General features: G+C 21.0%; 2 long non-coding RNA genes across 11 annotated transcripts in view; one reads left to right on the top strand and one right to left on the bottom strand.

The window, feature by feature from the left end:
- Positions 1-14820, bottom strand: part of LOC145296852 (uncharacterized) — a 345814-nt gene that overhangs the window by 117791 nt on the left and 213203 nt on the right. For 2 of the 10 annotated variants that reach the window (XR_013870044.1, XR_013870045.1), the window contains one exon: positions 10219-11319. The exons of the other annotated variants lie outside the window; for them this stretch is intronic. This is a non-coding gene — a long non-coding RNA (uncharacterized LOC145296852). Of the gene's footprint in view, positions 1-10218; positions 11320-14820 lie in introns of those variants that run through there. 10 annotated transcript variants of the gene reach the window in all.
- The window catches only part of LOC145296854 (uncharacterized), a 122400-nt gene that overhangs the window by 42416 nt on the left and 65164 nt on the right, over positions 1-14820 (top strand). The window lies entirely within an intron of this gene.

Below are 14820 nucleotides of genomic sequence, written 5' to 3' on the forward strand. Positions count from 1 at the left end.
ATATTTAAAGATATATGTACATTTTTAGTGATTATATTTACATATTATTACTTATTATATTTAAAGAAATATGTACATTTTTAGTAATTATATTTACATATTATTACTTATTATATTTAAAGATATATGTACATTTTTAGTGATTATATTTGCATATTATTACATATTATATTTAAAGAAATATGTACATTTTTAATAATTATATTTACATATTATTACTTATTATATTTTAAGAAATATGTACATTTTTAGTAATTATATTTGCATATTATTACATATTATATTTAAAGAAATATGTACATTTTTAGTAATTATATTTACATATTACTTATTATATTTAAAGAAATATGTACATTTTTAGTAATTATATTTGCATATTATTACATATTATATTTAAAGAAATATGTACGTTTTTAGTGATTATATTTTCATATTATTACTTATTATATTTAAAGATATATGTACATTTTTAGTAATTATATTTACATATTATTACTTATTATATTTAAAGAAATATGTACATTTTTCTTAATTATATTTACATATTATTACTTATTATATTAAAAGAAATATGTACATTTTTAGTAATTATATTTACATATTATTACTTATTATATTTAAAGAAATATGTACATTTTTCTTAATTATATTTACATATTATTACTTATTATATTTAAAGAAATATGTACATTTTTAGTAATTATATTTACATGTTATTACTTATTATATTTAAAGAAATATGTACATTTTTAGTAATTATATTTACATATTATTACTTATTATATTTAAAGAAATATGTACATTTTTAATAATTATATTTAAATATTATTACTTATTATATTTAAAGAAATATGTACATTTTTATGTATTATAGTTACATATTATTACTTATTATATATAAAGAAATATGTACATTTTTAATAATTATATTTGCATATTATTACTTATTATATTTAGAGAAATATGTACATTTTTAATAATTATATTTAAATATTATTACTTATTATATTTAAAGAAATATGTACATTTTTAATAATTATATTTAAATATTATTACTTATTATATTTAAAGAAATATGTACATTTTTATGTATTATAGTTACATATTATTACTTATTATATATAAAGAAATATGTACATTTTTAGTGATTATATTTACATATTACTTATTATATTTAAAGAAATATGTACATTTTTAGTGATTATATTTACATATTATTACTTATTACATTTAAAGAAATATGTACATTTTTAGTAATTATATTTACATATTATTACTTATTATATTTAAAGAAATATGTACATTTTTAGTAATTATATTTACATATTATTACTTATTATATTTAAAGAAATATGTACATTTTTAGTAATTATATTTACATATTATTACTTATTATATTTAAAGAAATATGTACATTTTTAATAATTATATTTACATATTATTACTTATTATATTTAAAGAAATATGTACATTTTTAGTAATTATATTTACATATTATTACTTATTATATTTAAAGAAATATGTACATTTTTAGTAATTATATTTACATATTATTACTTATTATATTTAAAGAAATATGTACATTTTTAATAATTATATTTACATATTATTACTTATTATATTTAAAGAAATATGTACATTTTTAATAATTATATTTGCATATTATTACTTATTATATTTAAAGAAATATGTACATTTTTAATAATTATATTTAAATATTATTACTTATTATATTTAAAGAAATATGTACATTTTTAATAATTATATTTACATATTATTACTTATTATATTTAAAGAAATATGTACATTTTTAATAATTATATTTACATATTATTACTTATTATATTTAAAGAAATATGTACATTTTTAATAATTATATTTACATATTATTACTTATTATATTTAAAGAAATATGTACATTTTTAATAATTATATTTACATATTATTACTTATTATATTTAAAGAAATATGTACATTTTTAATAATTATATTTACATATTATTACTTATTATATTTAAAGAAATATGTACATTTTTATTGATTATACTTACATATTATTACTTATTATATTTAAAGAAATATGTACATTTTTATTAATTATATTAACATATTATTACTTATTATATTTAAAGAAATATGTACATTTTTAGTGATTATATTTACATATTATTACTTATTATATTTAAAGAAATATGTACATTTTTAGTGATTATATTTACATATTATTACTTATTATATTTAAAGAAATATGTACATTTTTAGTGATTATATTTGCATATTATTACATATTATATTTAAAGAAATATGTACATTTTTAGTGATTATATTTACATATTATTACATATTATATTTAAAGAAATATGTACATTTTTATTAATTATATTAACATATTATTACTTATTATATTTAAAGAAATATGTACATTTTTATTAATTATATTAACATATTATTACTTATTATATTTAAAGAAATATGTACATTTTTAGTGATTATATTTACATATTATTACTTATTATATTTAAAGAAATATGTACATTTTTAGTGATTATATTTACATATTATTACATATTATATTTAAAGAAATATGTACATTTTTAGTGATTATATTTACATATTATTACTTATTATATTTAAAGAAATATGTACATTTTTAATAATTATATTCACATATTATTACTTATTATATTTAAAGAAATATGTACATTTTTAATAATTATATTTACATATTATTACTTATTATATTTAAAGAAATATGTACATTTTTAGTGATTATATTTACATATTATTACTTATTATATTTAAAGACATATGTACATTTTTAATAATTATATTTACATATTATTACTTATTATATTTAAAGAAATATTTACATTTTTAATAATTATAATTACATGTTATTACTTATTATATTTAAAGAAATATGTACATTTTTAATAATTATATTTACATATTATTACTTATTATATTTAAAGAAATATGTACATTTTTAGTAATTATATTTACATATTATTACTTATTATATTTAAAGAAATATGTACATTTTTCTTAATTATATTCAGATATTATTACTTATTATATTTAAAGAAATATGTACATTTTTAATAATTATATTTACATATTACTTATTATATTTAAAGAAATATGTACATTTTAGTGATTATATTTACATATTATTACATATTATATTTAAAGAAATATGTACATTTTTAGTGATTATATTTACATATTATTACATATTATATTTAAAGAAATATGTACATTTTTATTAATTATATTAACATATTATTACTTATTATATTTAAAGAAATATGTACATTTTTATTAATTATATTAACATATTATTACTTATTATATTTAAAGAAATATGTACATTTTTAGTGATTATATTTACATATTATTACTTATTATATTTAAAGAAATATGTACATTTTTAGTGATTATATTTACATATTATTACATATTATATTTAAAGAAATATGTACATTTTTAGTGATTATATTTACATATTATTATTTATTATATTTAAAGAAATATGTACATTTTTAATAATTATATTCACATATTATTACTTATTATATTTAAAGAAATATGTACATTTTTAATAATTATATTTACATATTATTACTTATTATATTTAAAGAAATATGTACATTTTTAGTAATTATATTTACATATTATTACTTATTATATTTAAAGAAATATGTACATTTTTAATAATTATATTTACATATTATTACTTATTATATTTAAAGAAATATGTACATTTTTAGTAATTATATTTACATATTATTACTTATTATATTTAAAGAAATATGTACATTTTTAATAATTATATTTACATATTATTACTTATTATATTTAAAGAAATATGTACATTTTTAATAATTATATTCACATATTATTACTTATTATATTTAAAGAAATATGTACATTTTTAATAATTACATTTACATATTATTACTTATTATATTTAAAGAAATATGTACATTTTTAGTAATTATATTTACATATTATTACTTATTATATTTAAAGAAATATGTACATTTTTAATAATTACATTTACATATTATTACTTATTATATTTAAAGAAATATGTACATTTTTAGTGATTATATTTACATATTATTACTTATTATATTTAAAGAAATATGTACATTTTTCTTAATTATATTTACATATTATTACTTATTATATTTAAAGAAATATGTACAGTTTTAATAATTATATTCACATATTATTACTTATTATATTTAAAGAAATATGTACATTTTTAGTAATTATATTTAAATATTATTACTTATTATATTTAAAGAAATATGTACATTTTTAATAATTATATTTACATATTATTACTTATTATATTTAAAGAAATATGTACATTTTTAGTAATTATATTTAAATATTATTACATATTATATTTAAAGAAATATGTACATTTTTAATAATTATATTTACATATTATTACTTATTATATTTAAAGAAATATGTACATTTTTAGTAATTATATTTAAATATTATTACATATTATATTTAAAAAATATGTACATTTTTAGTAATTATATTTAAATATTATTACTTATTATATTTAAAGAAATATGTACATTGTTCTTAATTATATTTACATATTATTACTTATTATATTTAAAGAAATATGTACATTTTTAATAATTATATTTACATATTATTACATATTATATTTAAAGAAATATGTACATTTTTAGTAATTATATTTACATATTATTACTTATTATATTTAAAGAAATATGTACATTGTTCTTAATTATATTTACATATTATTACTTATTATATTTAAAGAAATATGTACATTTTTAGTAATTATATTTAAATATTATTACATATTATATTTAAAGAAATATGTACATTTTTAGTAATTATATTTAAATATTATTACTTATTATATTTAAAGAAATATGTACATTGTTCTTAATTATATTTACATATTATTACTTATTATATTTAAAGAAATATGTACATTTTTAGTGATTATATTTACATATTATTACTTATTATATTTAAAGAAATATGTACATTTTTAGTGATTATATTTACATATTATTACTTATTATATTTAAAAAAATATGTACATTTTTTGTAATTATATTTACATATTATTACTTATTATATTTAAAGAAATATGTACATTTCTATTAATTATAATTACATATTATTACTTATTATATTTAAAGATATATGTACATTTTTATTAATTATATTTACATATTATTACTTATTATATTTAAAAAAATATGTACATTTTTAGTAATTATATTTGCATATTATTACTTATTATATTTAAAGAAATATGTACATTTCTATTAATTATAATTGCATATTATTACTTATTATATTTAAAGAAATATGTACTTTTTTATTCATTATAATTACATATTATTACTTGTTATATTTAAAGATATATGTACATTTTTAGTAATTATATTTAAATATTATTACTTATTATATTTAAAAAAATATGTACATTTTTAGTAATTATATTTACATATTATTACTTATTATATTTAAAGAAATATGTACATTTCTATTAATTATAATTGCATATTATTACTTATTATATTTAAAGAAATATGTACATTTTTATGTATTATAGTTACATATTATTACTTATTATATTTAAAGAAATATGTACTTTTTTATTCATTATAATTACATATTATTACTTATTATATTTAAAAAAATATGTACATTTTTATTAATTATATTTACATATTATTACTTATTATATTTAAAGGAATATGTACATTTTTAGTAATTATATTTACATATTATTACTTATTATATTTAAAGAAATATGTACATTTTTAGTAATTATATTTACATATTATTACTTATTATATTTAAAGAAATATGTACATTTTTAATAATTATATTTACATATTATTACTTATTATATTTAAAGATATATGTACATTTTTAGTAATTATATGTACATATTATTACTTATTATATTTAAAAAATTATGTACATTTTTAGTAATTATATTTACATATTATTACTTATTATATTTAAAGAAATATGTACATTTCTATTAATTATAATTGCATATTATTACTTATTATATTTAAAGAAATATGTACATTTTTATGTATTATAATTACATATTATTACTTATTATATTTAAAGAAATATGTACTTTTTTATTCATTATAATTACATATTATTACTTATTATATTTAAAAAATATGTACATTTTTATTAATTATATTTACATATTATTACTTATTATATTTAAAGAAATATGTACATTTTTAGTAATTATATTTACATATTATTACTTATTATATTTAAAGAAATATGTACATTTTTAGTGATTATATTTACATATTATTACTTATTATATTTAAAGATATATGTACATTTTTAGTGATTATATTTACATATTATTACTTATTATATTTAAAGAAATATGTACATTTTTAGTGATTATATTTACATATTATTACTTATTATATATAAAGAAATATGTACATTTTTAGTGATTATATTTACATATTACATATTATATTTAAAGAAATATGTACATTTTTAGTGATTATATTTAAATATTATTACTTATTATATTTAAAGATATATGTACATTTTTAATAATTATATTTACATATTATTACTTATTATATTTAAAGAAATATGTACATTTTTAGTAATTATATTTACATATTATTACTTATTATATATAAAGAAATATGTACATTTTTAGTGATTATATTTACATATTATTACATATTATATTTAAAGAAATATGTACATTTTTAGTAATTATATTTACATATTATTACTTATTATATTTAAAGAAATATGTACATTTTTAGTGATTATATTTACATATTATTACTTATTATATTTAAAGGAATATGTACATTTTTAGTAATTATATTTACATATTATTACTTATTATATTTAAAGAAATATGTACATTTTTAGTGATTATATTTACATATTATTACTTATTATATTTAAAGAAATATGTACATTTTTAGTAATTATATTTACATATTATTACTTATTATATTTAAAAAAATATGTACATTTTTAGTAATGTTATTTACATATTATTACTTATTATATTTAAAGAAATATGTACATTTTTAGTAATTATATTTACATATTATTACTTATTATATTTAAAGGAATATGTACATTTTTAGTAATTATATTTACATATTATTACTTATTATATTTAAAGAAATATGTACATTTTTAGTGATTATATTTACATATTATTACTTATTATATTTAAAGAAATATGTACATTTTTAGTAATTATATTTACATATTATTACTTATTATATTTAAAAAAATATGTACATTTTTAGTAATGTTATTTACATATTATTACTTATTATATTTAAAGAAATATGTACATTTTTAGTAATTATATTTACATATTATTACTTATTATATTTAAAGAAATATGTACATTTTTAGTGATTATATTTACATATTATTACTTATTATATTTAAAGAAATATGTACATTTTTAGTAATGTTATTTACATATTATTACTTATTATATTTAAAGAAATATGTACATTTTTAATAATTATATTTACATATTATTACTTATTATATTTAAAGAAATATGTACATTTTTATTAATTATATTTACATATTATTACTTATTATATTTAAAGAAATATGTACATTTTTATTTATTATATTTAAGGAAACACGTTTTGAAAGTACATTTTTGTATGTTACTTGATGTATTATAATTGATATAAAATTGATTGAATCTGTAAAAGTCAATGTTTGCATGATACAATCAATAGTTAACAGTTATACAATTCAAGGATTGTTTTTTTCAAGGAATTGAAGGACAGCATTAAAATGTTTCTCCGGTTCAAACTGGGGCCCCTAGGTGAAATTAGCGGTTAGGTCCATGAAATAACTGAAATATAAAAGAAACAAAAATTCTTTTCTTCATTTCATAAAACAAAATTAAATTTAATAAAGAACATATGTGAAGAATGTGTTTCAAATGTTTAAACATTTAAATAATTATTAGGGCTATGACAACAGCATATTTTTTTTATTGTTTCGATTCTCGAGTGTATATCCGACACAGTTCGACAGTCAATCAACCGAGAACCACAGATCACCGGATACACACTCGAGAGTCAAAACAATGAAAGAATATGCCCTAATAATTATTTGTATTTGTATTTTTAAGATTTAAAATAATTCGTTTCGTCTTTTTTTTAATAATTCAAATTCGTTTCGATTCATTAAATTCATTTGTGCTTTTACAATTGTCTGTAAGACAACATTATTTTTTTCTTATTTGATCTCATATTAAAAATGTATATTTTGATGTAGTACTTTTTAAGAATACCGCCGCGTTAACATTTTATTTATTATTTGAGCTCATATTGCAAATGTTATTTTCAACTTTTCTTTCAAAGCAAAAATTGTAAACATGACAATATTTTAAATATTTTCTAAAAAAAAAACTTTCGAATAGCAATATATCTTCACATGGGCAACATCGGATGATTACCGCTGGTGTTCAATAACAAGAATTGCAAAAAGATGTTATTTGAATGAATATATTATTCAAAGTGCACTTTTGCATGACCATGTCTGAATATATATACAAGTATACCTACACACAGTGTGCAGGGATCATTATTAGTGGTGCAATGAATACAACACAGACTATAGAATTAACTAAGCTAAGTTCAAATCTGATTGGATTTATTGCGTTAACTTAGACTGTAATACCATTTGAAATTGGAATGAAACTCACCCTATCAAATTGTATAAAATGAAATAGTGCAAAAAAGGGAATTACTTACTTTCATTGTCAAAACGAATATATGGTTGATACATACCCATTCTCCTTTTTGTAAGAAATATATATTTTACTGTTACAAACACTTCCATAAAGTTAATTTTTCTACTGTGTCTATTTCTTTTTGATTGGTTGAAATATTTCTTCAGAGTACATTACAACAGCAGCAGCAGTAGTTAAAAGCAAAACGAAAAACATTTTTCCATTAAGTTCTTTATGATTTTAATTTAATTAGTATGTTATTTCAATGGGCTTATGTAATTAGAATGGGATCATGAATTCTATGATTATTAAAGCCTTCGGTCCTGAGGGAAATGCCATATTACTGTTCTGTTATCAACATGTTCTTGTGCTTATTTGAAGTTAGGGAGCATAAAAAAATGTTTTAAATGGATACATAACTAATGTCCCGTGCCATAAAAGAAATGCCTTCATACTTTTTCATTGTTTCTGAAGTTAACTTCAACCTTTTTATAATTAAAGTCAATTAAAAGGAACAACCGTCGTCTTGTTTACAAACAATCGGAATATTTAAGTCAGCTGCTGCTCATTGATGCTAAAGTTTGTTTTAATAGATATTGAATTACCTCCCTTACAAGCAAAGAAATATCTATTCATACATATATATATCGAAACAGGGACATACCGTGCATTATTATAATAGAGATTAGCAAAAATATTTACTAGTATTAAATTATTCTCAATAACTAGTAAAAAATAATGTATTAATATAAATATCTTTGAGAACTATAACATAATTTTGGTTATAGACATAAAATACTACTACTACTACTACTACTACTACTACTAATAATAATAATAATAATAATAATATTAGTAATAATAATAAATATACTTGTTGTTACTCGGACTTCAGAGAACACTAGTAGTTGTTGTCAGTGAGTAATCTCTAATGATGACCTGAAGTTAAGCAACGTTGGACCTGGACAGTACTAAATGGGTGACCATTTGAGACTTCCAGGTGTTATATATGCTCTCTGCTTATCTCAGCATTGTTTCCAGTCATCCTGGACTTCTCCTTGCCATTGAACTCAAGCAATGCCGATTCAGGAGAGGTGTGGTTGAGGATTGCACAACCCTTGCCTCACAATTACACATGCAGCTGCCCCCCTACAGGGGGTATCCTTTGTCCTTCGAGACTGAACAGAGGCATCGTATCGTATGATCTGACCTGTGTGAGGAGAAGAAACCAACAGCACTGATCGATAATGTTTTCAAGATTTCACATAGATTATATGATTTTAGGCCAGTGTTTTTCACTGAATCCAGAAATCGTGTTCATTTTACACAATCAGATGAAGTTAATGAAATGTTAGCAAATTATAAATAACCTAAATACCAATTTATTTGTAAGTGAATAAAACGCAATGTTGACAATATTAGATTGATTTATTCACAAACGGCATACAGAATATTTCAAATGGATAGCAAAAAGCGTATGATGAATTAAGGAAGCTGATTATGGATGAATGGTCTCTTCAGGAACTTCCATTGCAGTAGATATGAGGAGAGAATAGCTTATCCTGCTCCCATAGTTTAACTCAAAATTAAATGTGATATACCTTCATCACAAAATCCCTGATTTTTTGCTGGACGTTCAGGAAGAATCCCATATAACAGAACCTATAAGGATGGTATTGCGCGAGCCTTTTCTAGTCTCACACAAAAACACGTGTTCACATTTCAAGCCATATTACTTGTCATATACATACGTGCACACAAACATACGCGCGCACGTCCACATACGTACATGTATTCACGTTCACGTACATATACTCAAATTCACGTGTACACACACACACGCTAACGTACATGCATGTACTCACATATACGCACATATACGCGCACACGTACGCACACATGGGTGACGTCACTTCCCCTTTCAAAGAAAATCCACACATGTGCAAAGATCAATAAGCAGCAGTTTCGGCAGGCGCGCCACACGCGTGCCTCACGCCACTTGCTACTATGTGGGACAAAAAGCTAACAAACAGTACGTACACTTTATACGCTTTCTCTCTCCATGAACTGGATTGACATGTTCACTCTTTCTCTCTCTATATGTACAACTTGTCCCTGAGAATACCTTTGCGTAGCTGACAGTTTAACTGATGTCAACCCTGTATCCTTTTTTTTGTCTACACGATGGACTGCCATTTCTCGTTCCACTACATTACTCACTTCTCTTCCCACGCGCGAACAAACGGTAGTGACCCGAACGTGAGATGAACACACATTTCCTTTTTCTTTCTACACCACCAGTCCTGCAACAAACGATGGTTACCCCCGCACAGACATGAACACGTGTTACACCTAAAACATTCATTCTTTCAACAGTAAATAAACGACACGTTTATCTTATCCATCAATTGAGTTTTTGTTTCCTTCAATTCCATTCTTTTGTAACGGGATTAGGATTTATATATCCTAGTCCTCTACAGTATTTACACTTCTACTTCATTTCTCTAGACCTGAAAAGAGAAATAAAAATAATTATAAAAGGTTGACCCGGTTTTGCAAAAACAAAGTCTATAAGAGTTTGGATTACCATATTTTAGAAAAATATACTGGAAAAGAAATGAACTATATTTTAGAAACCAGATCTGACAAAGAAAAATGAACTCTATATTTGAATTCAGCATGCAAAAACGATCCTAAATCAGTTGGAAAACCGTTGATCTTTTTAAAATGCTTTGAAACGCAGACTAGTGTACTACTACTACTACTACTACTACTACTACTAATAATAATAATAATAATAATAATAATAAACAAGAAGAAGAAGAAGAAGAAGAAGAAGAAGAAGAAGATAAACCCAGAAAGATATACAAAATAAATACCATAGATAGAAAAATGAGTGCAAAAACTTCCCGGCTTCTGTAGGGATTTGAGCCTCATGGTTGGTGCATTGGTAGGATTAAAGCACGTTGATAAGTCTTCAGAAAAAGAAACATGTGCCTATGGATGTTAGAATATGCATTGGCTCTCCCAGGGGATAGCACTTTGGTGTAGGAAAAGACAGTTTCTATTGAAGTTAATGACGTAATGAAATATAATAAAATTTTCCCTACATTGTCAGCTGGCCTGGGCAACTAAGGTATTGGACTTTCAGTCAGTAGTGACTGAAAGTCCAGGTTTCAAACCATAAGATTGGCATGTTGGATGATGGATGATGCCACACTGATGCTATGTGATGTGTGTGTGTGTGTGTGTGTGTGTGTGTTTCTTCTGTAAAGAGATTGAGTGTGAATGAACGTGATTCTTTCTATAAAAGTCAGTCAGTAATTTCTTAGATTCTTATAGTTGAGGAAAAAGTATTTTATTTACTCTGTGAATTGTAAATAAATATTGAAAAATTGATTTTTCTATTAATAAAATGAAAATAATAGTTTAAATTTACATTCTTCATTGTTCTATTATATCCTATTTTCTATTTAAACCTTTCTAATTTCATTTGAATACACTGAATTACAAAAGGAATATATATACATACATATATATATATATATATATATATATATATATATATATATATATATATATGTATGTATAATATGTATATATATATTATTTTATTTATTTATTATTTCATTATTTATTATAACAAAATCTATCTATCTATCTATCTATCTATCTATCTCTCTTTCTCTCTCTCTCTTTCTATATATATATATACATATATATATATATATATATATATAAGTGTTGGGACGATTAATCGGAATCAGAATTGGGAATTGGAAAAATCGGAGCTTTTTGGGGTATCGGAATCGGTATTGGAATCGGGAAAATTTTAGCCTAATTTCCGATGCCAAAACCGATTCCTTTAATTATCTATTTTATTTTGTTTTTATAAAACGTCTTCCATTGCTTGTTGTTATAATAAAATAATAAATATTTATTGATTTCACCTTCCAGTAAGACTAAATCTTTAGATCACAACCTCACAAGTGTGTTTTTACGTTTGAGAAAATGCATGCACATTTAAGATATGTTTTGGAATCGGAATCGGTAATTGTATCGGAATCGGGAATTTTGTATGGAATCGGTAATTGTATCAGAATCTGGAAAAATATTGGAATCGTCCCATCACTAATATATATATATATATATATATATATATATATATATATATATATATATATATGATGTGAAAAGGAAGCGGAAGACCGGAGGCTCGACATTTCGCCCGAATTATGCGGGCTATTTCAAGAGGTATGGTCACATAGTCCGTATAATTCAGGTAAAACGTTGAGCCTCCAGTCCTCCGCTTCCTTTTCATATCATAACGTCGGATTGTATCCATTTTAAAATTCATAATGACTACTTTGTTTAATCACATAAATTAATATGAGAAAGTATAATTTTATGCTTAAACTTTAAGTATTTACTTCAACAGTGCTCGATACATAAGTAGAGCTAGGTAGTAATTAATAAAAATAAATGTGGCAATTAAACTATACACAATATTCCACGTTTTAATCTCGTGAGAATTCGTCAGGCTTGACTTCTCACAAGAATGAAACGCAGAATATTCTGTGTAGCTTAATTACCATATATATTTTTATAAATTACTAATATATATATACATATATATATATATATATATATATATATATATATATATATATATAATCTTAAAGAAGCTTTGAGTATTTTATAAAAAAGACATAGTTTTAATTTTTAGGGATTCTAAGTTCAACATATTGCAGACAGCGCTTGCATACAAAAGGGGATTCAATTCTATAACAGGGAAAAATAAACAAAAAATCAAAAAAGCATTACCAGATGAAGGTCTCGTCTATTCCACTATTAAACCTATTGCTGGGAAAAGGCAGATGAATCCATAACTTTCTTACATGATCCGATAAGTTGACAGAACTCAAACGTGACATATAAAGTTCACACCGATAACTCAACTGCCCTATCATGAGTTTTACATTTAGAAAATATGCAGGAGTGTATGAATAGGGATTTTTATCTTTGGCCCCCAAATCAATAGAGATTAGACCATTCCTGTGATGATCCAGTCCCTGTTGATTTGGCAGCGGGAGTTTAGTTGTGTGCAGTTCTAGGAGATCCACACTCACAGACCTTGCTTGAAGAAATTAAGCTCGTCTCAGGCACTTTTTGCAGGTCAGAGTGCCCCTCCTCAGGGGCGCTGACTTCTCAATCCCACTTTCCGACCTTGGTGTCTATGTTGTTGCAGTGGGAGAGAACTAAAAACCTTCTCTCTCACACACACGCACGCACACACACACACACACACACACACACACAAATTAATTAATTGGACTATTAATATATCTAATTTAACAAACAAAATTGTTAAATAAGGTGTGGTTTTTCAGGTTTTGTAAATATATTACATAAGCTTCAATGTGGTTTGATTCAAAGCGAAATTCAGTCTGTGACAAGGTCAGTTTTATAGAAACTACTTTTGGCTCAATTCCAGTTCAAACCATTAGATTTTTAGTAAAAGTTGGGAAAGCAGTTAATGCTATGCATTGAAAATCCTTTCATAAAAAGCAAGTATTTTACATTCCTTAGAAAGAGTCTAATGGCACACAATGTAATTAATAGTACTTAAGAAACGTAATTATTAACTCTAAAGAAGTAGGGGAAAAAAACAAACAAAATGCTGTGAAAGCTGACAGAAAAACCTCAGTGAATAGAAAATTTACTGTTAATTATTTATAATTCTAGTTTTCCTGTATTGTAAAGAAAAATAACAGGATTATTTGTGTAATTTTGCAGTTACGCTTTCTGCTTAAAACATATTTAAACACAGAAAAAGAAGCTTTGTGTTGCTGGGCGTTTTCTTATATTTGATAATTCCTGAATATAAAAGATAAAATTAAATAAAGATAACAATCCATTCTCTGTTTTAGTCTCTATGCATTGATCTGCAAGCCAAAAAACAATCTAGAAGCTTTCGCTAATTTAATACAAGAATAAATTATGGCGTTTTA

This window comes from Euprymna scolopes, chromosome 17, assembly GCF_053919585.1.
Source record: "Euprymna scolopes isolate OS-2025 chromosome 17, ASM5391958v1, whole genome shotgun sequence".
NCBI lineage: Eukaryota > Metazoa > Mollusca > Cephalopoda > Sepiida > Sepiolidae > Euprymna > Euprymna scolopes.